Genomic DNA, 17,719 nt, shown 5'->3' on the forward strand with positions numbered 1-17,719 from the left:
AAGCGTTCGTCGACTTCATTGTCGAAATGACAAGGCTTGCTGCGCCGGAAAAATCTTGACCAGGTTTGGAAAGTGTATATGGATAGGAGCTCTACTGTGAACTAATGTGGTGCAGGCGTTATATGTCAGTCCCCTGAAGGGGACAAGTATTAGTATGCACTACGGTTCAAGTTCTAGGCCTCAAATAATGAGGCAGAGTACGAAGCCCTACTAGCCATCATCTGCATGTGCAAGGCGGCAGGGGCAAGAAAAATTTACGCTTGCTTTGATTCACAATTGGTCATTAGCTAGTACCATTATGACTATAAGGCCACCCATCCGACTATGGTTAAATATTTGCAGGCTTTCGAAACTAAAGCTGGGACACTTGAAGAATGTCATCTAAGTCAATTGCCCAGGTTTGAGAACAGTTAGGCGGATGCTTTGTAAAAGTTGGAATCATCCGCCTCCTATGATACGCCTCGGTTAGTCTTCTGGGAAGTGATGGAAAAATGAAGGATTGTTGAGTAAGATCCCATTGGAGTACTTGAACGAAGATCAACCTGGATGGATGGCATCCGGGCCTATCTACTAGACGGTACTTTAAAAAAGCGTGCGGCAAACTTTGAGATTAAAAACGGAGTACTCTTCAAAAAGGGCTTTTTGCAACCTACTTTGAAGTGCATCACCCTAGAAAAGGGGAAGGAAATTCTGGAAGATCTACATGCGGGCTACTATGCTTCGCACCTAGGCAGCACGTCGCTAGCAGTCGAAGCCAGGCAGCAGGGCTACTTTTGGCCCACGCTTGAATCAAACTCCATGGAAATGGTGAAAAAGTGTGATATGTGTCAGCGTTGTGGCAAGCTGATCCACCATCCGGCTATTAATTTGACTGTCATTCGTAGTCCAATTTTATTCTCCAAATGGGGCATGGATATCCTAGGACCATACAAACCTGCGCTAGGCGGACTGCAGTATATCTTAGTTGCTGTCGACTACTTCGCCAAATGGGTCGAGGCGGAGGCGGTCAAGAACATCAAGACACAAGATGTCATTTCTTTCATCTGGAAGAATATTATCACCCGGTTTAAGGTACCTATATCTATGGTCTTTGACAATGGCCCTCATTTTGAGACGCCTACCCTCAAAAATTGGTTGGGAAATCAATGGATCTCACATTATTTTGCATCAATTGGCCGACCCCAAGAAAAAAGGCCAAGTTGAGGCCTTCAACAAGCTAATCTCAAACGGCATCAAGAAGAAAATTGAAAGACCTGGCGGTTTATGGGATGAGGAGTTAATTCGTGCCCTATGGACTACCAAAACAATTGAAAAAAGGGCAACTGGTGAAACCCCATTTCTCATGGTTTACGGTGTGCAGAGGTTGTCTTGCCTATTGAGCATTATGAACATAATCTGCGAGTCATGCTATATGACAAAGAAGCAAACTGGGAGGCCATGCGGTTGGCAATGGACTCACTCCCAAAGCACAGGGGCAATGCCGCTTTGCGTCATGAGATTTACAGTCTTAGAATGAAAAGATCCTACAATAGAAGAGTACACAAACGACCCTTAAAAGTTGGGGACTTTGTGTTACGAAAGATGGAGGCAACCGGTAGGGCCAATGAGCAAGGTGATGAGTGAGCACAAGATCTGTGGGTACGGGGAGTTAGACCCATGGATGCGCGCCTTCTACCAGCATTCTGCGCGCTCGCGCTTGAAGAGTGTGCGCCCGCACACAAAGCGCGCACAGGGCGCACACAACTCCCTGTTTTGGCTCTGCTTCTGCTGCTATCTTGTGCGGGTTCTCCCAGGGCTGCGCGCCCGCACATATCAAAGTCCCGCACACAAAGCGCGCACAAGGCACACAAAACCTTCTATTTGTGTTCTGTTCTTGAAGCATTCTTGCGCGGGTTCTCACAGTGATGCGCTCCCGCACATTATTCGCGCCCTTGCACCTTGCTTTCTTCGATTCTTCTCTCATGCTTCCTTGGCTTTTTCTTTGCAATCCAAGACTTCAAATACCTAAGCACAAACACCAAGGGAAGCAATAAGGTATAGGGAACGGTGCAAACACGCAATGAAAGCAAGCATTCAACAATATACGCGATTTCATTAAAAATACATCGAGACATGTATGCACGCATTATTTGAACAAAACAACTGCAGAACACCCTAAGACAAGCTAAAACAAGGCATAAACACTATCCTAGGAGTGACATAAAATGTCACTCATCAAATTCCCCCAAGCTAAACCTTTTCTCGTCCTCGAGCAAAGCTAGAGCAAAAGAGAACAAGACGAAATTATTGGAAGCAAAAGAAACAAAATAGAAACAAGGAGAAAGAATGTACACTAACTCACTAACGTAGGAATCACGGTTGTTTTTAGCTACAACAAGCCCTTAAAACCCCAAAGTCGCCTATGAGGACGAGTGAGGTCTCGTGAGGGTTTCCTAAGAGCTTACCCCACAACTCTTGAGAAAAACCAAGGCAAGGCAACAAAAGGAAAAGGAAAAGAAACACGAAGAGAAAAAGCAAACACAAGCTCATATGTGGACAAGAGTTAGGGACAAGTACTAATGAATGTAAACCTTTCTAAATGGACAAATGTATGCACGTTCCAAGATGACAATGGTTGATTGAAACATAACACATGCTAAGCATAGAGAACTACTTAAGACTCAATCCACCCTAGCCCCAACCAATCGGGCCACGTTCTCTCCACTAGCTTCAAATCAACCCTTAAGCTAGCTTCTCAAGATTCCGTGAAGGAACCGAAAAAAGATAAAGAAATGAAAAACTTTGAGAAGGTAATCCCAACGTCTCAACTATGCATACTCTTTCCATAGGTTTGAAGTCTATCACCCTACACCATTCTTTTAACCTAACCTACAAGAGTCTAAGGGTCTTTTTATTGGTTGTAACGTAAGGCTAAGGGTTAAGGCGGGGTAAAAATTTTAAATTTGGTGATAATTCCTAAGTGAAGCAAAAAGTGCGGCCGACACTCAAAAACAACTCAAGAAGTCTCTAAATATCAAGCAAAAATACCGCTAATGCCATTCCCCCAAGCTTATTCAACACAAACGCACAATATTCACAAGGCAACCTAACGCCCAATCAAGAAGGTCCCTACCGGATCTATGAAGAAGTAAGAGGCGGCACCTACTACCTAGAAATCCCAGACATGCAGCAGGCAGCTAGCCAAAACTTTGAACGTAGACAACCTAAAAAGGTACTACTTTTGAGACTTGTAAATTTTTGTAAATGGAAAACCTATTAATGAAAAGTTGCTTTTAGTTTCAAACATTGCTTTCGATTTTAGTTATAGCAACTATCTTTTAATACGAATACCGCCTGTAGGATTTACAGTCAGCTACATTCTACATCTTTATATAAGCGAAGTTCAAAGATCCTTCGTCTACTCCAACATGAGTACGATATCCGACGACACCCATCCGGGTGAATTCGTCACAGAGAGCATCTCCTATTTGGGTGGTACATTGCTCTGTAAACACTAAACAAACCGCCCTACCGACTGTCTGGATTAAGATTAGCTCGTTGCTATTTGACTTAATCTAAATTGAAACCTAAAAAGCTAAATTATCGCCTGTTATAGCACACGGTAAGCGACTACCTTTTTAATTAGAAGCTCGTACATATCTAAACTGCCTGATTATTGCCCAAGGGCAGCACAGGCGATCGAATTTTATCTGATGACTTTAAGCTAAGTAAAAAAACTTAGCAGCTGAAAGTTTGTTCTGAAAACAACTTGACAAGGCCCATGGCCGAATAATATAAGTAATTACCCGCCTGCTCGATGGCCGACTGTACGCTTGGTTTGGGGAAATCACCATAGTGATTGATTGACTTAGAAACCAATCATACTCTTTTAAGTAACAATAATTTCTAAGCCAATTAATTCACCCTCTAAACTAAGAGCACATCCGGCCAGGCGCAAAGAAATCCGGTGCAGTTACAATCACATAGTATACAAGTTAAATATACTTAGCTAAAATCTAAGCATATTCAAAAGCTTTAAAAAATTTAAGGCAAGAAATTCAATATGATAAAAACCGGCAACATAGCCGGATGATTCATTAATAAAGCAGCCTACCCTATGGTCGACTGAAAAGGTTAACCGGTATAACCGACAGAGATTATTGAATTACCCGACCCCTTGGTCAGTAAAGAAACATAGTTACTCGGCACGCAGGCTGAAAAAATGCTTTATAAATGGCCATTCGGCTACAGATAGAACAAGAAAAGCTTAAGTATTTGGGGAGAGGTTTGTAGGAGTTTACAGGTACTACGCAGCAGAAAATCATGAATCATATTCATAAAAGTACCTAATCCCAAGAACACATGCATAACACATAAGACACATAATCATACCTTTGAAGCGTGAATTCCACGTAGCAATTTGATTGACAAATCAGGAAGAAAATAGAGCCCCAAACGTTGCTCCTCTACTTAGTCCACGAGTTTCGAACGAGCCATCCACCAACACTAGATTGGTCGAGTGATTGAGGAAAACCGCGATCACCACTTTTAATGGACTAATCGACCACCACGATCTACCACCACCACGAACCACCACACTAGTGCCAAGGGAGGAGGAGAGAGCCGTGAGATAAAGAGGAGTATGAGAGGGGTTGGTCTCGTGTTTGCTAATTAGGGATTTGATCACACTGATCAGATAATTACATACTTCTTAGCAAACCCTAGGCACCTAGTCTATTTATAATCATATTATAATTAGACTAGGGTTAGGAAGCCTAAAACCCTCAAACTTACTCTACATGGCCGGCCATACTAGAGGATAAGGCCCATCATGGGCCTTGTCCTCTCGTGCCATCTAGACCCTTTGTGTGACCTTATAGGATCCATCCAATTGGGCTTTGGGCTATTTTACTAGCCCAAAGATCGTTAGTATCTCTAGCTATGATAAAACGACGACCCAAATATACGAACTTAATTATCTCCATAATTTGATCCATTTATATATCTAGTAATTGCACACGACAAAGACGTAAATCCTTCAATCTCACACTTGTCTAACACAAGTGTGCAATATTCAAATTCCTTAAGTCAATATGTGTCGATTGGATAATATGATTGCATCACATGTCGAGATCATATTAATCTACAAATCGTTTCTTTAAATATGAGTTAGAATTACAAAACCAAATGATTACTGAGTAATGCATTTGAACGCGGCCACATATTTTCTGAATTCTCCCTCTTCAAGCGGCCATGACACATTTCCAAATTTAATAGGTAGACTCAATCCAATCTTGTGGCAACAAGGCTCCCACTCAACTTTTGAAATAACCGGAAACACCCTTTATAATCTCCAGTTACGGGAAGACGTTTGAATGTACCACAGTTAAATCAATCATTGAATAGAATCAATGTTCCACTCATGTCAAAGGAATCCACTAATATATCCGAAAGCTCTATACTTTAACTTCAAAGTAGGTCAATAGTTCGATCATGCATCATTCATGCATATCCAAGTGATTGACCGAGCATCTCTATGCCCCTATAGCCCATGAAACTGCGCTATCCAATCAATCTTACATGGTAGTCCATTTATTGAAATCATTTATGTCCACTTTAATGATTTCGAACTAGGAAATTAAATAATATATGAATTTTGTTCACCTGTGGGGTTTCATTCACTAGGTTATTTAAATAAATTAACCTGATGAGCCCATCAATCCATAATTATTTTGGACATTTTATTTAATTTCCAAAACCAAAATTAAATAAGAGAAATGAAATTTCTATTTTAAACATAATTCTACAAAATGATGCATTCCTTATGTAACATGTTTTCTCAAAACATATACAACTTAAATTATATAACTTGCCTCAATCCAAGTCTTTAATATGACTATCATATCTTAGTCTGTGGAAGGGGTTTAGTGATTTCTCACTCAAGATAAAACTTTGCAGATCACAACATTCCGCTTGTCATTGATCTCATAAATGAGGTGACATCTCATATCTATTCGTTTTGGATTTGTGATGTGACCCTGACTCCTTTGTTTTGGCAAAGGTGTCCTTTTAGTCAAAAGAAAATTTGATCCAAACTTCCTCCTTAACTACTCTTACTGTAGCTAAAACACATATTCTGACAATGAGTATGCAACAGTATTCTGCTTTGAACTCTTTCAAGCTTACTGTCCTTCTTCATACAGACATAAACATGCATTTAGATCAGCATCTAAAGTCATCTTGCCTGTTTGGGAACTTGCATCCGTAAAACCTTTTGACAACTTATTCACTTTTAACATCATTAGCTAGAAAAATTCCTTTAGTCCTTCTCAAGTACTCAAGGATTTGCTCTTTGCAACTTTCAGTATGGTTATTCTGAATTTACTTGAAACTTGCTACACATGCACGAGTCATATGTAACATTTTGCTTTGTACATATCATGACACATATAATGGACCCTTCTGCAGAAGCATAAGGTACATTATCCATACAACTCAACTCTATTAGCTTTTGAAAGCGCTGAGTTTTACTGAGCGTACTATCATAAAACATGGGAAAACATCCTCTCTTAGAGTCTTGCTTCATGAACTTGTCAAGAACCTTATCGACATAAGTCTCTCGATGTTGTCCAATCATTCTTCAAGATTCGCTTCATGGATCCTAATTCCCAATATGTACTCAACATCTCCTAAGTCTATCATATATAAACAACTTTCTAACCACTGCTTGACTAATTCAAGCATTGATATGTCATTTTATATGAACTGTATGTCATCTACATACATGACCAAGAAGACCAACTTCTCCCACTAAACTTCTTGTCTCTACAAGATTCCTTTTTCGTTCTTTGAGGAAATCAAACTGTTTGATTGCCTAATCGAAACGAATGTTTCAACTCCCTTATGCTTATTTCAATCCATTAAATGAATTTCTGAAGTTTGCAAAACTTTCTAGGTTTCTGGATTTCAAAATTCTTACGTTGTATCATATACATATCCTCCATCAAGAACATTTCATTAAGGTGATTTTGATCTCCATTGCTAAACTTCGTAATCGAAATCAGCAATCACTAGAAGAATCCGAATAGGCTTACACATCTAATAGGTTTGACCCTATTTGTAAGACTATCATGGACTAATACATCTTTACAAACATGGAGTCCATTCTGGATTTCTTGGCTTTAAGCCATTTCATGAGTTGGCACTTATCCAAAGCTTGCTTGTAGGGCATGGATTCTAACCATTCTAATAGAAAAAATTTAGAATCCACCTTTTCTCAAGATTTTAACAAACTTTTTGTTTTGATCCCAAGTAACCTACAATAAGTATGAGCAACAATAGAATTATTCTCTTCAACTCTCTGAAGCCTTTCATTCAAGTGGGACGATAGAAGCCTCGTTAGTGGAATTAGTTTGCTTCGACACATGGTTTATCAAATTAGCTGATTTCATGTGCCTTCGTCTCTGATGTGGTGTTATCCGCATCCATTTGTTGCTCGTCTCGAATCTCATCGAGATCTAACTTTACTCCCACTTGGCTTTGTAGGAAGAGATTTCTTTCTATAAAGACATTATCGCGAGCAACAAACACTTTGTTTCTACGCGATTGTAGGAATAATACCTCTTAGTTTCCATGAGAAAACCCATGAAGAACTATTGTCTGATTTAGGGTGCATTATGTCATCTTTGTAAACATTTTACATCGACTTTATAAACCTTAATCCTATTTAGAAAAGATAACTTTTGGAACATTTCCAAATCATAACTCTTTTGACATCATTTCTACTGCTTTGGTTAAGTTTTCTGTTTAGTATATTCGCAATTGTTGTTGTAATGCATATCCTCAAAATGATATTTGTAAATCATTAAAGCTAAACTAGGATCAAAACATGACAAACAACGTTTGATTCCTTCTTTATAAACATACATTTTAAGTGTAATGTTTCTGGATTGTGAACTAATTCAACAATTCCCTTTAGATGATCATTTACTTTTTGAGTTAAATATTTATCACAACAATCATATTGTGGAGTTAAATTGTTTATCTCAAACTGATTTTACATGTCATTTTGGAATTTTGAACATTTCAATGATTCCATGCTTTACTTCATTAAGTAATTATCGATATATTTACTTAAATCGTTAGTAAAAGCAACGAAATAGTTAAATCTTTTTGCTAATTCTTGAACTTATGGTCCACACACATCATATGTATGAGTTCCAGAAGGTCATTTTAGCTCCTTTACCCTTTCAACTAAAAGGCAACTTGGTCATCTTACCTTATCAAGCATGACTTCTAATTCTCAAGTGATTAATAATCATATAAGAATAAGAGTCCATCCAATGTAACTTTGGATGTGCAAATGGTTTATGTGACCTAATCTTACTTTGTTATAAGTAAGTTTACTTTAAATCATCTAATTTTGCTTTTGTGATCTACTTATATCAATATCATAAAACAAAATAACTCATATCTAGCAAAATGAAAACAATTTATTACCTTGGTCATGGATCAACACTTGTCCAAGCCAAGCAAAAACAATTCAGTATTCAAACAAGAAAACCGAAATACTGTCTCAACAAAAACTGGAAAATGTTCTAAAATCATGATAAACTGATCAGAAAATAAAACTATGAAGCTATCTCTAGCCACTCGAACACTTCTAGTGCACCTTCAAGCTCCATTTCCATGCTAGCCTTACTTCTTTGCAGCTTCTGCACAACATTAATAATGTTAAGCACTGCAACTTGGTATCACATATCTAAGTGAAAGTTAAAATGTTTATAACATAATACCTAAGGTTAATGCTCCATTCTTTTTGAGGAAGTCAAGGTATTTCTGGCAATTACGTTTCCAATGCCCCTTCTTCTTGCAGTAAAAGCATTCACTTTCACTTGCAGCTTTGGGTTTTGGATTCGCCTTAGGCTTCTTAGGCGCCTTGGCAACTTGCTTTCCCTTGCTCTTGGCACTAGCCTTTTGCCCCTTTTTTCTTGAACCCCTTTCCCTTTTGAATCATAAGAACTTCCTTCTTAGGTTCCTTAGGGATTTGCTTTTCAGCACTAACCAGCATTGCGTGCAATTGGTTCATAGTCTTTGCAGTCGCAGTCATGTTAAAATTCATGATAAACTGGTTAAAACTTTCTGAAAGTGAGTGGAGAATGATGTCTGTTGCCATCTCATCACTGTATGGGTGCCCCAGTTTCTCCATACTTTAAATAAGGCCGATCATTTTGAAAACATGATCATGAACTGTGGCACCCTTCTCCATCCTACAACCCAGAATCTCACGATGAAGCTCGTACCTTTCAACTCTTACTTGTTTCTTAAACAAGGCTTTGAGTTCTTGCATGATTGTGTACGCATCTTGATCCTCAAAACGCTATTGAAGACTAGGTTCCATGGTAGCAATCATCAAGCAAGTGATAGGCACATCTCTATCATGAGCTTCCTTGTGCCTCTTGACTTCTGCCGTAGTTGCAATTTCTGGCAGAGGTCCTGGCAATGGGGTGTCAATGACATCCTCACTACCTTCAGATTTTAGAACGAGCCTTAGCATTCTTTACCAAGTGGAAAAGTTTTCTCTTGTCAACCTATCCTTCTCAAGGAATGGTCGAAGATTGTAAATGTTGTTGTCATTGTGATTACGGCTACCCATCTATGTCAAAATAAGGCAAAGTTTAATAATTATGTTTAATTTAACATTAAAGTACCATAAATGATTTATATAGGTAACTTTAAAGCACTTTATTCAATAATTAAATGATCCCAATTAAATGTTAAGTGATTCCAAGACCCTTTATTCATGCAATAATTGACCGGACATTGGCCCTACCATCAACCATTTCATTTTCAAGGTGAGTAAACTCTTTACTGATTACAACTTTTGTAACTCTTGGTTAAATAATTAACCATTACATGTTTAATTATTTCCCTTTGCTTCAAGGTTCTAAACTCTTTAGGTAACCTTGTTGAGCATAACCAATTAAAATTGTAAAACTTGATTTACCCTAACTTTCCCAAGATATAATATGACACCCATCTTTGGCATGACCCATCATATATATCGAAGGTTTAATTGGGTTTTTAATTGGAAAAGAAATCTCAATATTACTGGGACCTAGATTCATTTATATTGTGATTATATAGTGAAATCTAGCGCATCATCAATCAACATAAATAAAATCTAACATGCATAATCTACTAATGCAATAAAACATGACATAGTATGGCCCCTTAGTCCTAAGAAAACTAGAAATGAAAAGCTCCCACTTGAATCATCATGGATCTCCATCCACCTTGCTCCTTTGGGCCTTCACTTCATGGGCTTCTTTGAACTAACACTATTTAAATAACTAATCTATTTACTTTAAATGAAAGTTACAAAAATACTTAACAGTACACAGACCGTATTTAGATTACAAAAATACATCACGATGCGCAGATCGTATTTTAGAATCTATGGGCCATACCAGTCTATATACAGCAACATAATATCATATATTATAAAAGTTCAATATAATAAATCACTCAACATGCTTGTCTAAACTACAACATCAAATGATCATAATTAAGGCAACGCATTTCCTAAAATATCATATATTTCAAATCATAATTAGATAATATCATATATTATTCAAGACCAATCATAAAATATCATATATTTTAATTTAGGCATGAGATAGAATCAAATCTTATTTTAATTTAGAAAGATAAATCATATTTAATCTTCCATGATTATCCTAACAAATTTAGGAGATTCTATCCTAATTATTAGCCAATCAAATAATTTTAAAATCAATTTCCTAATCTAATTATGGGATAATCACATTATTTAAATCAATTATTATCCTTTTGGAATATGCTCAGAGTATCCTAATCAATCTTATCCAAAATTAACCACTTTAATTATGGATAATTACCAATTTAACAACTTTAAATATGGATAATATCAAATATAACAACTTTTGCAAGATTTGATTTTATCCTAAAATAAAAGATTTTTATCCAAAATAAAAGATCATATTTTTAAAATATTTTATTTTATCCCAAAATAAATCATATTTATCTTGAAATAATTTTCAAAATTAAATTTTTTCTTTTTTTCAAAAAAAAAACGAGCACCACCACGCCGGCCACCGTTGTTGGCTAGCCAACCACGGTGGCCGGTTGCCAACAGCAGCCACTGCTGCAGTGGATGCAGCGTGGCAGCAGCCGTGCAAAGCTTGCACACTGCTGCCCACAGCCACTACCGACCTCCGCCCTCCTTTCCCTTCCCTCTTGGACTGCCACCAGGTCGGCAGCCGCCGTGGTTGCGCCACCCAGCCGCGGCTGCCGGCCTTAAAACTATTTTTTTTTGGTTTTTTAAATTAATTAAAATAACATTTATCAAAATTAAATCAAATCAGTCCAAAAATTAAAATTAAATCAACATTCAACTTTAAAATTAGGGTTATTCATAAAATTAGTCCCAATTTAATTGTAACTCTTAAAATTAAATCAATGATCATACACAAAATATTTTTATGCATAAATCAATCCGATTAAAATTATGAAGCATAAAACAATTCGAATTAAATCTAAAATCAAGCACCAAAATCATATTTTAAGCTATGAATTTTCGAAAAATTCAAAATTAGGGTTAGGGGGTTCAAAAATTTCGAACATTTTAGGGCTTAATTCGGTCCTCTTCATGGCCATTTGAGCATAATTAAATCCCATTTAATCAATTCCAAAAGTTTAATCACATTAAATATAATAATTGAACCATAATTAAATTAATTTCTCCCTCTTAAGTGATTATAAAATTAACATGGACTTCAAACTAATCGTATTAATATGATCAAGCGCGTTCATGCAAGAGGCTAACTGATACCACTGTAGGAGTTTATAGGTACTACGCAGCGGAAAATCATGAATCATATTCATAAAAGTACCTAATCCCAAGAACACATGCATAACACACAAGACACATAATCATACCTTTGAAGCGTGAATTCCACATAGAAATTTGATTGACAAATCAGGAAGAAAATAGAGCCCCAAGCGTTGCAACTCTACTTAGTCCACGTGCTTTGAACGAGCCGTCCACCAATACTAGATTGGTCGAGTGATTGAGGAATACCGCGATCACCACCTTTAATGGACTAACCGACCACCACGATCTACCACCACCACGAACCACCACACTGGCGCAGAGGGAGGAGGAGAGAGCCGTGAGATAGAGAAGAGTATGAGAGGGGTTGGTCTCGTGTTTGCTAATTAGGGTTTGATCACACTGGTCAGATAATTGTATACTTCTTAGCAAACCCTAGGCACCTAGTCAATTTATAATCATATTTTAATTAGACTAGGGTTAGGAAGCCTAAAAACCTCAAACTTACTCTACATGGCCGGCCATACTAGAGGATAAGGCCCATCATGGGCCTTGTCCTCTCGTGCCCGATCTAGACCCTTTGTGTGACCTTATAGGATCCGTCCAATTGGGCTTTGGGCTATTTTACTAGCCTAAAGATCATTAGTACCTCTAGCTATGATAAAACGACGACCCAAATGTACAAACTTAATTATCTCCATAATTTGATCCATTTATATATCTAGTAATTGCACACGACGAAGACATAAATCCTTCAAGGTTCTCATTGTTGGCAGCCGCATCATCCTTTTTGCCCTTGGGAGGCTGCACATCAGTTTCCGTTTCCTCCTCCTCCTCCTGATCATCCCCAGAACACGACTCAACCTCCGCCTCCTATTCTGCCCGCTTCAGAAGCTGCACATTGAACTCGTCAGAGGCCGAGTTAAATTCACTCTATCAACAGCTCTAGTCGAAACCAGGGAAGAGGGACTCCCATGTTGTCCGCATGATGGCCTCGTAATCGTCGACCATTTGCTTGACCAAGGCTTCCTTCTCTTCCTTGGCCTTGGACTTAAACGTTTTTCTGAGTTGGGCATCTTGGTTCTCCAACCGCCTCTTCAGCTTGCGGACTTGCTACTTTAGCCCATCAGTCGTCTTCTTAGCCTTGCGCTTGGCCTTAAGGTCCTTAACCAAATTCTAAAGCTCGATTATCCGCCTCTTCGCTGCATCCAGATCGGTCTTGACCTACAGATTAGTCGACGCTTGGGGATACATCATAACAAGTGTCAGAAGTTTGTTTTGGGCAATCTCAAAGTTTGTTTCGCAGCCTTTACCACTTTAGGCTTCTCAGTAATCGGCCTCTTGAGGCCGTTTACTCTCAGCATAGCCTGCATTCGGCAAAAGTGAAAATCCTTAACTAAGCGGCCACGGAAATTGCATAAAGTAAAACTTTTTAAAAAATTATAAGTGTCGTACCTCAGCAAGAAGTGCCAAGATGTGTTTTCCTCACGGGAAATCGCCCTCCGCATCATCTTGGCCAGTTGTTGGATATCCGGCCTCTAGGGGGCATCTGTACATTTAACACTTCGTAAATAGTTGTTATAAATGCGTTCGAAAGACCGAGTGTCTTCTTAGATACTAGACGATTGATTATTAAACTTTACCCTATAAGGATAGGGAAAAAGGTTAAAAGATGTTATACCTTGAACGTCTGCCTCCTCTCCAAGAAGTCTACTCCCACCTGCTACTGAGCCGCCAGCAGCATTGAGTGGCTTGCCACTCTTTGACACCCCATGGGCATTTGGCTTCTTCAAAGCCTTAAGCTTTGGAGGTGTTTTACCACCAGTTGGGGGGTGAGAGCCGTCTATTACCTTAGTCCTGCCAGGCTTGTAGGCCATATGTTTTCTAGCCCTGCTAGAAATACCGACATCACCAGCTGACTTCTTCTAAAGCTTCGGGTCCGACTGAGAAAAGGGAGATGGTTTGGACAAGCCGCCCTGCACAAACTTAAAAAGTTATAAAGTAAGCGGAAAGCAAGATTTGCCTTGTTCAAACACTAATACCCAAGTACAAGCTCACCTTGGGCGTTTGATCCACATCCGGATCATCATTCTTCCGTTTCCCAAGGGTCGAACGATAATAGGCGGCTAAGTGAGCAGCTGCTTTCTTTGAGGCCGACAGTTTCTCCATAGCTTTGTCTGCACAATAAGTCAAGTGGTTAAAAATGAAATAAAATCAAGCTTGACAAAATATTGAAAAAACATTTGACTCAACTAGCTCTCGACCTCTCAGAACTCAAACCGCAAGCGGTGAGATAATTCGCATCTGAAATCCACTCGTAGTAGGGAATGTAGCTTTGGGGGGTTACTTGTTTTTCCACCGTCCTTTCGTTGGACCGGAGCATCACTATGAAAAGACCCCGATCCAAAATTTGATCCTTCGTCTTCCTTGGGACAGGCGGCAGAGCTGCCCCTGCAGAAAGCAGGGGAGGTTTCCGATTCCAACAGTTGTATTTTTTATTTCCCATTCGGTCAGTGGAAGAGACGATGTTAAATTTCCTCCTCCAGTCCTTCCACTTGGACTCTTTCCCGACGGCCATCATGTAACCCTTATGGCTCGTAAGGGTGAACCATCTTGTTTCGTTGGATTTTGGGGTCTGGCTAAGGTAGTGCATATGGGCAAAGGCCTCAAAGCAAGGCTCTACCTCGAGCATGTCGCAGGCGGCAATAAAGCCCAGGATGTTGACCTAAGAGTTTGGGGCAAGTTGCCAGATGCAAAGTTGGTATCCATCTAAAATTCTCTCCATAGCTGGGTGAAGAGGAAAACGAAGACCAGCTTGAATGGCTGCCTTATAGTAGCCAAAGCATTCATCCCGGTAGCTAGACCCTTCTGGCCAGACTATGGTATCAATAGTGTCTGGGAAGCTGAGAAGAATGTCATGGCCCATGACATGCTTAGAAATGAATTCCCCAAACTTATCCTTCATGACTTTCTGCCTGCCTTTAGCAACATGCTGGTGACAGGCGTTATATTCCATCCGGTAAGTGGCCGAAGGCTCGGCCCTACCCTCGCCCCAGTCAACTGATAGAGATTCCCTTGTTGTTTCCTACCAGAAGCGCACCTCCTTAGAATCTATGGAAGCTCTGACACAAGTAGACGGTTCAGACTCTTCATCAGAACTATCAGACTCTAAGTCCGAGTAAGGGGTCCGATGAGAGAGGCCGGGAGCATCTTCCCTCAGCTCCCCTTCTGAGGCCTGATCAAAGAGGCTAGAAACATCCTCTTCTAACTCCTCCCCTAACTCTTCCAAAATCGAAGAGCTAGGGGTGCTTGGGGTACGGGGGGATGGTCTGAAATCTCACTTACATGCGCCCTAAAGGAGCCATCTGAATTCTGAACTCTACCAGTTCTGTTTGATCTGGCCATTGTGTCCTGCGCAGACGCAGAGACGGTCGGACTTGGGGAAGTTCTCAAAGGGAATTCCAATAAGGAGCAGTCGGCACTCCTAGTTCTAGATTTAGCCGTCCTCGGTGACCGGCTGATCGCTAACTTAGGTCGTGCCGTATGCGTTTGGGAAACCATTTTCAAAAGAAAAACAAAATAAAAAGGAAAAAAGAGAAGAAAAAAGGTGGTTACCTTACAGTTGAAGGTACAAAAACGCTTGAAAATTCCAGGATGTCTGAAGAAGTAGGCGGACAGGTTGTAAGCGGTAGATCCTCTTCTCATAAAATGACAAATTCTCTCAATCCTCAAAGATTTTCACTCAAAGATTTTCACCAACGTGTGAAATGAAAGGGGGTTTAACTTCTACTTCTGGAGGTATGAAAATTCTAGGGTAAAACCCTATTTTTAATTCAGATAAATGATAAAACTATGCACCAATGCATGCGTGACACTTGTCACAGGAACCACGTGGCACACCACGTCACCCCTGTGAGGGGAAAATATTTTGTGTATTTTTACCCTGCCACATGGACCTCTCAGAGCGTGACACGTATCACCCTAAGAAGGTCTCCAAATGGACCAACCAGGGTACAATACGTGGCAAAGGAAGATACCCCTTAAGCAATTAACGGCCTTCAAGGCCCTATTCTCGAGGCCGCCGCAAAACGGCGTAGCCCATGATCTAGGTCACCAAACCTTAGGACAAAGGCACAAACTTCTAGGACCTTTTAACTAGGGAGATTCTCCCCATTATTGGAACACCTTACAATCATTACATCATTTATTAATTTCGAAACAGATAAACACCTGATCTCGGATTCCGAGAAGATATTTACTTTCCACACCTTTTTACTCCGAACGTATACTAACTTGACCGTCGAAGGCGGAACTCTAACCAACCGGAGCTTCTGTGGTTTTTCAAATACAGGCGGCCCCAGACCAGTCTTGGTATTTTAACTCTTCCGCAGGACAAAAAAAACCACGAAACAGATCCGACAAGACACGTGTACTCGACGGTGAAAGATACGTGTTTCTAACTCCGTTATTTGTAGAATTAACATTTTTCTGCAGTTACCGGCGTTAAAAAGAATGATTTAGGATCGCAGAACGCTTTATGTCATGCTCCATCCTTATCGATCTACTTTGAATTTTGTTTACGAAACTTACGTTTCTCCAAACTCAGTCAAAGTGAGGGCTTCTGTAAACACCTGATTGTGTCTCCTAAAAAATCAAACCCAGTAATGAGTACTTTTCACGTCTTTCATTATTGAGTTATGTGAAGAGTTGAAGAATCTGGTGAATTTCCCATAAGACTTGATCATTTATAAACTAAATATTTTAAACCAAAATAATTTCTTTCGTGCCTTTATACCGAAATCAATTATTTCGTGTCCTTAAAATCATTCATTTTTTATCTAACTCATAAAAACGTAAAACAAGTCTATTTTAGTCCATAATCTAGGTCCAATAATTGTGTAGTTCTATGGACATAAAAAGAGATTTCCAACGATATATTATAAGGCCAAATCCGACTGAAAACGAATAAGTTATGGCCAAAAAACTAAACGAAGCCCAAACCGAGCCTATATCCACCTTACCTACGACCCAATGATCATGTGAGGGTCCATTTACATTAATCACATTCCTAAAAAATTCAGGATTCATTAGGAACTTCTAAAAGTCTCTAGAAGGCTCTAATCTATCATTTTCGAAAGATAAACATCAAAGAGTTTGAAATTGAATAAAACACCACTTTTTGAAAGTCCTTATTACGTTCGAAGTCAAAGGCGTTTAGATATGATTTTCTTGCCTCATAATTTTTATCCAAACTTTAGATGATTAGATAGCCCTTGAAATTATCTTTCCAATGATATATCATAATCCTAATTCTAAGCTATTATGAAAAACATATATATGAAATACCAAACTCTATCCAAAACTGACATCGTTTCACTATTTCAGCAATATCTTTCATTCTAAATATTTTTTTTAAAATACGATTCTAATTGGGTTAAAAAGTAGACTTCAAAATCTTTCCAATGATATATTATTTATCTCATTCCAATTTCTAGATCAAAAGATATAATAAAAAACAAAAACCTTAAAAAACTGTTATCCATCGCGTCGCGATATTCTATCGCGCCGCGATGGAGCCAACGCGCCGCAATACTCCTATCGCGCCATGATAAACATGAGTTTTTTTTTATTCGAATTTTTACTTGACACTTTTATGATCCTTCAACCCTCGTTTTTTTCCCCTATAAATAGAGGTCGTTTCACCCCGTTTTCAATATCAACAAGTTTGATCAATAACAATCATCACCTTAATCCCTCTCTAAATTCTTTCTCTCTTTCTTAATTTCTTAGCATAGACTTAATCTAACATTAGCCTAAACATATCCAACACATATGATAGGGTCATAAAAGTATGATATTACATTTATT

Source organism: Chenopodium album, chromosome 12 (assembly GCF_948465745.1).
Source record: "Chenopodium album chromosome 12, dcCheAlbu1.1, whole genome shotgun sequence".
Taxonomy (NCBI): Eukaryota; Viridiplantae; Streptophyta; class Magnoliopsida; order Caryophyllales; family Amaranthaceae; genus Chenopodium; species Chenopodium album.